Consider the following 9666-nt stretch of genomic DNA (forward strand, 5'->3'; position numbering starts at 1 on the left):
GGTTTTTGAGGCAGGGTCTCACTATGTAGCCCAGGCTGGCCTTGAACTCGAAGTGATCCTCCTGCCTCAGCCACCTGAGTGCTGGGATTACAGATATGTGCCACCACGCCCGGCTCCTAGAGTGATTAATTTTTGTTTGTTTCAGGACCTCGTGCTTACCTGGCAGGCGCTGCGCTGCTGAGCTGTATCCCCAGCATGAGATTTATATTGACAAGCACCCGGGAAGGTGTCCAGGCTGCTGCACCTGGCCTGTAGTGGTGAGGGACAACTCCCCCCCATGGCGACACCCCTGATTGTGTGCACCTCCACTGCCGCAGCCTTGGGCCTCTGCTGGAGGCTGGAGGGCACAGGTCCCCACCACTCTGTACAGCAGAGAGGGTGCTCTTGCGGGACTCCTCCGTTTTGGCTTGAGGGAGCAGGCGCCCCACAAGGACACCCTCTGTGCAGGACTCTGAGCACCCCAAGCTCAGACGCCTCCCTAGGTAGGCCTGCAGCCCTGCTTCCCGCCCCCAGCCCTTCTTCCCCGCCCCCAGCCCTTCTTCCCCGCAACCTCCCTGCCTCAGCCTAGCCTCCAAGTGCACAAGGAGGGCAAAGGGGGCCGTGAGCCACATAGGCAGAAGCCGGATCGCTGCCGCCCGCCCAAAGTGTGGACGGAGCCTGCGGGGACCGCTCCGCCGGCTGTCACTGGACCCCCGAGGAGCCCCGCCCCCAGCAGGCAACGCCAGCCCCCGGGCGGGCCCCAGCCCGCCGCAGCAAGCGGGTCCGGGCACCAGGGCCGTCACCACGTGCGCCGCCGACTCGCTGGGGGGAGCGGGCTGTCCCCACCCCCAGGTCAGCTGCCGGGATCCATCTGCATGACAAAGGCGCGGCGCGGTGGGCGCAGGAGCGGCCCGCAGCTGCCCGCTAAGCCTCGCCCCGCGGCCGCGGCCCGGAGATTTGGGGGGCGGGGGCGGCACGAGAGCCCAGCTCAGCTGTGTTTGCTGGGGCGCCACGCGGGGTGGGGGACAAAGGCCGGGCCCGCGACCCCGCAGGTGGCGCGGGGGAGGGGAGGGCGCGCCGGGAGCGGAGCGAGTCGGAGGGTCCCAGGGCGGGGCAGCCGGGTCCCTTCCCGCCCGTGCCTGCTGCGGGAGCCGCTTCCAGCCCAGCCTGTTTCTGGCTCCCCGGTGTCCCCAGATGCCACTAGCTCTGGGTCCTGGAGGCCTTAGGACTGCTCGCTTCCCTGTTCCCATCCCCGCCTCCCTCCCCACATCCACCCAGCCCGCAGAGGCTCCGCCGGGGCCTGTGCAGTAGCCCAGCAGCCTCCTTCCCCACCCGCGCCTTGAGCAAAACCTCACCCTCCTCCTCTCGCCTGTTCCCAGCCGGTTTTCACCTGGTACCCCGGCTGCCCGGCCTCCGCAAGCACGCGCTGTCACTCGTCCCTGTGGACTCAGCGAACCCTAGCCCGCTTTCCGGCCCCCAGCCCCAGCGTGCTTCCTGTGGCCCCGGGGTGATCCGTGGGGATTTGCGGCTGGATGAGTGAGTTAAATCGTTCCCCCAGCCCTGCGCACAGGCTTGATCAGCTCCCTGCGACCAGTGACCACACAGGCACACGCAGCTCGCCCAGGTCACACAGCGAGTGAGTGCGGAGCGTGGGGTTTGAACGCCGGCCCTCGTGTCCTCGTAGCAAAACTGGCTCAGAGCCTCTGGGTTTAAAAGTGGCCACAGGTGCCTCTATTTCTTTCTGAAACTTCAAACCGCACCAAGCAGTTTGAGGCCGACACCCGCACAGAGGCCCGTGGTTCTGACGTCACACGGAGCAGTCCTACTTGCTCCATCGCTGAGGCGGCGGACCCTCGGGGCCCCTGCGGGTCAGAGCTCCTGTGGAACCCTCGCCAGCCCCACTGCCTCCCCTCTGCGGCTCTCCACCCCTGGCCTCGGCCCTCGTCCCCCACCCTCTCCCGCTGGGCTCGGCCGTCACCAGGGAAGCCGTCCCTGACCATGCTGCTGATGCCCGTGACTGGGGCCTGCCACGGGGAGGCCTCTGGTGACCCTGGGGTGTGTGTGTGTGGCCAGGAGAGCGCACAGGTAAGGGGCAGGCCCCTGGGGCCCAGCGCGGGCTCGGGGTCCGCGTGGCTGTGTGTGGCATGGGCAGCCGGTCCTCCGGCCAGGGTGGCTCCGGGTAGCGCCAGGTGGTGGACACTGAGTCCCTCCTGACCCAGCTGGGAGCACAGGCTTGGGTGAGCAGCTGCCCCTTGTGCTCTGGGCCCCAGATTGGCTCAGGATAGGACCAGAGACCGGCTCATAGACGACACCCTGTTCCCTGGCATCTCTTGCCCGTCAGCATCCCCGTGCCATGTTGTGTGCTCTTCTGCTGCAAAGGACGCACGGCGGGCCGGAGCCCTCTATGATCACCCTGGGTCACAGGGCTCAAAGTGTTCCTCCAACACACGTCAGGCCCCTCCAGTGTTTGTTGACTGAAGAAGTGACCTAAGTGTGAGGGGGAAAGTGGAGGAGGTGGTCATGTCCCTGCCTGGCCATGTGAGGGCCATGCTCCTGAGGACAAGGAGCTCTGCCTGGCTTTGCCTTCCTTGTCCCCAACCACTAGTTCTGCCTCCACCCCTGCACTGAGGATTGAACCCAGGGCTTTCACACTGGGCTTCATCCCCAGCCTTGTTTTTTTTTAAATTTTGAGATAGGATCTTGCTAAATTGCTAAGTTGCCCACGCTGGGCCTAAACTTGTGATCCTCCTGCCTCAGCCTCTCAAGTGCGGGGGTTACAGGCATGCACCTCCACGCCCAGCTCCCAGCCGTGCTTGACTTTCACCCCTACCCAGGCTGCAGCGACCCCACAGGCCTGTGTTCCCACAGCAGGATGGCACCCACCAGCCTGCATGTTGGGTAAACCAAGGCTCCCCGGAGAGCGGGCTCCCACGGCTTTTTCTAGGAAGCCTCCGCAGCCCTGGACGAGAGGAGGCGGGCTTGGCTATCTCTTGGGGCTTTTCCCTGGCACAGTGGTAGCAGGATCAGCCTATAAGCATCCGCCCAGGAGAAAGCCAGACATGGTGGCACATGTCTGTAATCCCTCCACTCTGGGAGGCTGAGGTAGGAAGATGCAAGTGCAAGCTCAGTGCAGGGAATTTAGCCACTTGGCAAGACCCTGTCTCAAAACAAAATGAAAACGGGCTGGGGTGTAGCTAAGTGCGGAAGCTCTGGGTTCAGTCCCCAGGGCTGTGAGAGAGACAGAGGGGGCACAGCCTCGCTGTCACCCCAGCCCTGGGTGTGCACGCCGCGTCTGCAGGCAGGGCCCGGGCAGAAGCAGCCTCAGCCTCTTGCGTGTCCCTGTGTGCCGAGGCCACCCGTGTCCCATGCCCTGTGTGACTGCTGGTCGCTGTGGCCCCAGGCCTCCCTCAGTGGCACTGCCAGCGCTTTTCTGGGCCCACAGGGACCTTGCCCGAGAGCCCCTTCGGGCGTCCAGGAGCCTGGTGCCCACACGGGGGCCTTTGTCCCTTTCTGAAATGACAAGAGACACACAAAAGGGCTTTTAATTAAATCAAAGGAGGGGGAAATGGGCCAGCCGGGCCGCTATTATGTTACCAAACGCGAAAATGAAAACTTTTTTTTAAAGCTCTGGTATTAATTTGAGATTATTCAGATAGTTAATTAAAAGTGCTGCATGTGTTAAATATTATTTCAACAGAGATTATCATCAGGCCCGTAACGCGATCTGCGGACGGGGCTTTATGCAAATACAGGGCCAGAGGTGGGGCCGCAGCCCTGGACCTGGTGGCCCTGGTGGCCTGTGGTGAGGGGGTGACACCACACCCTTGCATACACATCTGGGCACCTGCCCTCCCCATCACATGCGGCGCTGCCCAGGTCGGCCCACGCATGTGCTGAGCAAACCGTGTCACCCTCTATGGTTCGGGACAGACCACCGCTAAGGGTGCCAGGGCTGGAGCGGGCACTCAGCGTCGAGCGCTGTGGTGGCCCCATCCCATAGACACAGAGCACAAGCCACAGTGCACGCCGAGGGCTGGCTGGGACCTTTCAACAGCCACACTCTAAAAACATCTCTCTCAGGCCTGGGTCCCATCGTGTAGCTGGCCTCAAACTCGAGATCCTCCTCCTGCCTCGGCCTCGCTACCCTGGGATTACAGGGGTACGCCATCACGCCGGGCTTTGGCCGCACATTTTGTGTGGCTTTTTTTTTTTCCCCCCTCTGGTATTGGGAATCAATATGGCCACACATTTTAAAAATAAAAAGAAGCTGGTGTGGTGGTGCACACCCTGCAATCCCAGCACTCTGGGGGCTGAGGCAGGAGAATGGAAATTCAAGCCTAACTTGAATGCAATTTAGCATTTTAGTGAGACCCTGTCCCAAATATAAATACATAAAGTGAAATTAATTTTCATATTTTATTTAAGCTGGTGTATTCAGAATATCACATGTGATCGATAACAAAATGATCAAGCCAGCTGTGGCGGCACACGCCCATAGTCCTAGCACTCTGCGGGGCTGAGGCAGGAGGACTTCAGTTTTAAGCCTACTCCGGGGAGTTTAGCAACTCTGCAAGATCTTGTCTTAAAAAATGGAAAAGGAGGTGCTGGGGATTTAGCTCAGCCGCACAGTGCCTGCCTGGCAAGCGCAAGGTTGTGAGTTCAATTCCCGGTACCAGAAAAAAACAAAAAACAGAACAAAACAAACAAACAAAAAAAGTGGAAAAGGGCTGGGGATTCAGCTCAGTGCGAAGGCTCTGGGTTTGATCCCTGGTACTGGAAAAATCTCTACATGTTGCTGTGGAACCTTTTTCTCAGCTACACTTTAAAGGCAGCACATCTCGGGTCCCAGAGTTGCGCTCAGCGGACGGCCACACTGCCAGGGCCCTGGAGGGCACTCGTGGGGCTCGGACTGGGGCAGGTGTGGCGGGAAGTGGGGCGTGGGGCTCAGAGACCCCTGAGCTGGTTCCGTCTCGGCTGGGCTGCTTCTGAGTCACCAGCGCCCAGGGCTCGGGTCACGGCTGCCCTCTGTCGGCACAGGTTGGCAGCGCAGCGCTCCCCGACGCCCTCCCTGCCCCACCCGGTTGTCAACAGCCTGGACCTTGGGGCCACAGGGTGCGGTGGTGGGGGCGGGGGAGCTGGCGCTGCGGGCCGCCCGGGGATCAAGTACACTTCCTGAACCCCACCGAGTCCAGTACAGGTCTGCCCTCGTGGCCTGGGGCAGATGACAGCCGCTCTGAACCTCAGAGTTGCTTAGCTGTAAATGGGATGACACTGGCTGCCCTGGTGGGGTCCTGAGGTGCTGAGTAGAAAGATGACTCGGTTTGCAGCCAGGTCCTAGCAGCCCATGAGCATCCAGGACCCAACCCCAGGGCCTTTGCACCTGCAGCCCCACCTTGAGCCCCTCCTGCCTGCCCCTCCAGCTCCTCTCTCCATCTTCCACATGGGACTGGATCCTGCATGTTCAGGATCCCGATCTCCTCTCTGCTGCCTTCCGACTGCCTTTCCCAAGGGCAGGGCCTGCTGTGCTGTCTGCCTCCTCTTACCTTACAAAGTGCTGGGTCCCAAGTAGGCACCTGAGCAGAGGGTGTTGACTGAAGAATAAAAATGCTGACTGGGATGGGGAAGTGCTAGACAGGGGACATACAATGCCCTCCACCTGGACCCCACACCCAGAGTCCCCTCCTGAGAAGGGGGCTGGTTCTCAGCAGCATTATCCACCACTGACCCAGGCTGGAAGCCCCACAGATCTGCATGGCCTGCTGGTTAGAGAGACTGACAGCAGCACATGCACATAGCAGAATATTATGCAGCAACGAACAGGATATGCCGCGGGTGTGCAGGACAAGGAGGGTCCCTGTGGCAGAAGCCTGCCCTGTAGAAAGCCCTGTTCCCAAGGCTGAAGGTCGGGAGCCACAGTGTGGCATCCTGGGAAAAGCAACACTGGGGTGTGGTGGGGACCAGATCATGGGGTGGGGACACCTGCTCTGTGCTTGGCCTTGGTGGGCCGATCACTGTGTGTGTCTTCCAGAATCAGAAGAATTGGTCTGACAGGCTGATTTCTACTGTACTTAACAAACAACAATTTAAAAAGCCAGTCACAGAGTTAGGGACTGTCAGAATCATGGAGTGACTTGGTCCCACTGGTTCGGGGCAAGATAGAGAGAAAAGGTGAGGGTTTTGGTGGTGCCCTCCCCTACCCAAGGAGATCACTTCTCTGGCCTGTCCAGTGGCCCATGTTGGAGACTGAGCAAGGTCTTGATCTGGGCTTCCTCATGGACCTGGGAAAGAGCAGAGGGGAGGAGGGACCCAGGTAGCCCTGGAGGCCGCTGTGTCACTTTCTGCTTTGTCCCTGCCCCTGCCACTGCCCATGCTTGGCTGGTGTTGCTAGTAGCAGGCATGGAGGGCTCCACGCATTTCTGTGTGTTTGTAGTGTGTGTTTGGTACTGGGGCTCAGACCCAAGGCCTTCACACAGCAACACCTCTAGCCCTACATTTTTTTTGTTGTTGTTTGATTTTTTTTCCCGGTACCGGGAATCGAACTCATGACCTTGGGCTTGCCAGGCAGGCGCTGTGCTGCTGAGCTAAATCCCCAGCCCCTAGCCCTACATTTTTTAAAAAAAATTTTGAAACAGGCTCTCACTAAATCACTAAGGTGCCCGGGCTGGGCTTGAACTTGTGATCCTCCTGCCTCAGCTTCCCAGGGTGCTGGGCTGACAGGCGGCCCGCACCCCAGGCGGGCCTGGCCAAGCCAGGTTGAGTGGACTCACAGCTGTGGATCCATCCCACAGCTGCCCCGGGACATTTCCACCCCAGAAGGAGCCGCGCCCTCCCTTCATCTCTTCTTCCCCTCATCCCCGCCCTAGCAGCTCCTTAGCCTGGCAGTCTGGGCTCTGAGCCTCACGGCTTCTTTCCTTCCACTGTCTCCTGCCCTCCCACAGGGCAGTCATCCCTGCCCTCTCGGGGTAATCTGCTCCGGCACAGAGAGGGCAGGACACCTGCTCCGGGCCTCGTTGGGTCCCCATGCAGCCTGTGTTGTTCACAGCAAGCCTGCCGTGGTTGCTTCGGGGTCTGGGTGCCACCCGCACACCCTGTGAGCCACTTCCTGGGCCAGTGAGACTTGAGGGGCTTGTAGGGGGCCCTGAGGGGGGAGCTGGGGCTCCCTGTCTGCTCCACAGACTCCTGCCGACCCTACAGCTGGCACAGCTATCAGACTGCAGGAGGGGACCATGGCCCGGCCTCCCTGCCAGCACCCAGGTTTGGAGTGAAACCCTGGGGCTGCTTGAACCCAGGCGTTCCTCTAGCATCAGTCCCTGGCCTGGAAGCAGCAGCTTTTGAAGTGGGGGCAATGGCGCGGCCCAGGTGCCTCGCTCCCTCAGGACTGACGAGGACCTGGTGGGCAAGAAGCAGGGAGGTGCCTGCCCCCACCCCACATGCCTCTGCCCCTTGTCCACCTCTGATTTTTTTTTTTTGTCTTTTTTTTTTTGGTACTAGGAATCGAACTCACGACCTTGCACTGCCAGGCAGGCGCTTTGCCGCTGAGCTATATCCCCGGCCGCCCACCTCTGATTTGTGGGTAACCCATCATCTCTTGGAGCAGAATTAAAACACATATCATAAGGCCAACCTGCCCCTTGCCTGCCCCGCCCTTCCCAGGCCTCCCAGGGGCAGCTCCCGTGTTTCGCTGGAGCGCACCCTCGCACTCGTTTCTCTACACAGGTAAACACCGGCGCTGCATCCACAGAGCGCTGCGTGGCGCTCCCGTGTGGGTCCGCTGTGTGGGGCTTCCCTCCTGCAGAAGAGGTATCATCCTGCTGGGGTCCTCTGCGACCTCTCGCTCGCGTTTTCTGGACTTATTCGTGGCACACGTGGCGCTCATCCTCTTTACCTGGCAGAGCAGATTACAGTCTGTGCTCGCTCTCGGCAGCGTCCCGGGTATGCACGTCACCCAGCCAGCGTAGGGTTTGTTCTTGCTCAGCCCCCGGTGGCCGAGCACCAGCCACAAGCCTGCCAGGCTTGGAGCTGAGGTCACACAGGAGGAGGCCACACAGGCCCAGCGCTGTCCCACAGGTCCCACAGGGCCAGGCTGCAGCCAGGACACCACAGGGGGCTGCATGCGGGTCGGCCGGAAAGGGAGGTGGGGATGTGCGGAGGGCCGGGTGGGGCAGGACAGGCAGGAGGCCCCGCCACTGACCCGCTCCTCCGCCGTGCACTCCGACCTCTGCCCCAGCCGGAGCCCATGAGGTGACCCGGCAGCCCTCAGGCTTCTCCCTGGGTCCCGCCCGCTCCCCGCCCCGCAGCCCTGGGCTTGACAGCTCCCACGGGCCTAGCCCCGCCAGCCGAGCTGTGTGGACGGTGAGAGCCACCCGGGAGCGGGCCGTGTGCCAGCCGCACGGTGCTGTGTGCTCTGCCCCGCCCGGGACCAGAGCAGGTAAAGGGACAGAAAGCCGTCTCTGCGTTCACGTCACGGTGCGGAGGCACAGGCCACAAATGAGGGTGTCAGCCATATCTCTAGTGCCCAGAGGTCACACGCATGGGGAAAAGCACAGGGCCGAGCAGGGCAGGGGTTGTTCTCTGAGACACCCATTCGCCGTCAGCATGTGCAAAGGCCTGGGGGCAGGAAGAGGGGGCTGGGCAGGGGCAGGACGGGCTGGTAGTATATTCAACTGAGGTGAGAGGAAGCCACAGGTTGGAACTGGGTCCCCTCATACCCGGCTGCTTGCAGAGAGGGGATGCGGGGGCCAGGCCAAGCGGGGCTGGGGCAGAGGGGACCACAGGGGTCTCTGAGTGGGAGATGCAAGGGTCAAGGAGGGGCATCAGGGGCGGGGTCTGAAGGTGCAGTGAGAGGACTGAGAGTTGGACAAAGCTGTGGGACAGAGGGGCCATATCCTGCTGTGGCCACCAGCTCACAGGGAAACTGAGGCACAGAGCAGCAGCTCAGGGTATTGGTCAGCAAGTGCCCCGATAGTATTTTGATGTGCAACACCTTATTTCTTTTCCTTCCTTTTTCTTCCCTCCCTCCCTCTTTTCTCTCTTTCTCTTTCTATCTTTCCATGCTGGGATGGAACTGGGCCCCACTCTGGCTCTGAACCTGCCAATCAAAAGGGCTTCTCAGAGCCGACACAGTGGCACACGCCTGTGTTCCTAGCACTCTGAGAGGCTGAGGCAGGAGGATCGCAAATTTGAGCCCAGCCTGGGCAAACTAGGGACTGAGCAAGATCCTGTCTCAAAATAAAAAACCTCTTTTTAGAGCCGAGTGTAGCTCAGTGCAAAAGCCTTGGGTTTAATCCCCACCCCCTCCAAATCAAAAAACATAAGCAATAAAAATAAAAGTGCCAGCAGCCAGCCTGGTCCACCACCTGGCAGGGCGAGTGTGGCACAGCCAGTGTAGGGTGGGGGGTGCAACCAGGCGGCCGGGACAGACAGCTGTGGATCCTCTGAGCCCGACGCTGGGGAAGGGACGCGGGGCCAGTGCCCTGGCTCTCAGGTAGAAGGCCCGGGAGGGCGGCGGTGGAGGCTGTGTGAGTCCCTCCTGACACGGGCAGGGCCCAGATCCACAGGGCCTCGGCCCTGCAGGCTCAGCTGAGCGGAGGGCCGCGAGGAGCAGGTCATCGGGGCGGTCTTCCCCACGCCTCCGCCTGTGCTCGGCGGGACGCCCCCCTCTGCGCAGCGCACTTTGATCCCTCCGTG

The sequence above is a fragment of the Chinchilla lanigera genome, unplaced genomic scaffold (genome assembly GCF_000276665.1).
Source record: "Chinchilla lanigera isolate Chin_1 unplaced genomic scaffold, ChiLan1.0 scaffold00028, whole genome shotgun sequence".
Taxonomy (NCBI): Eukaryota; Metazoa; Chordata; class Mammalia; order Rodentia; family Chinchillidae; genus Chinchilla; species Chinchilla lanigera.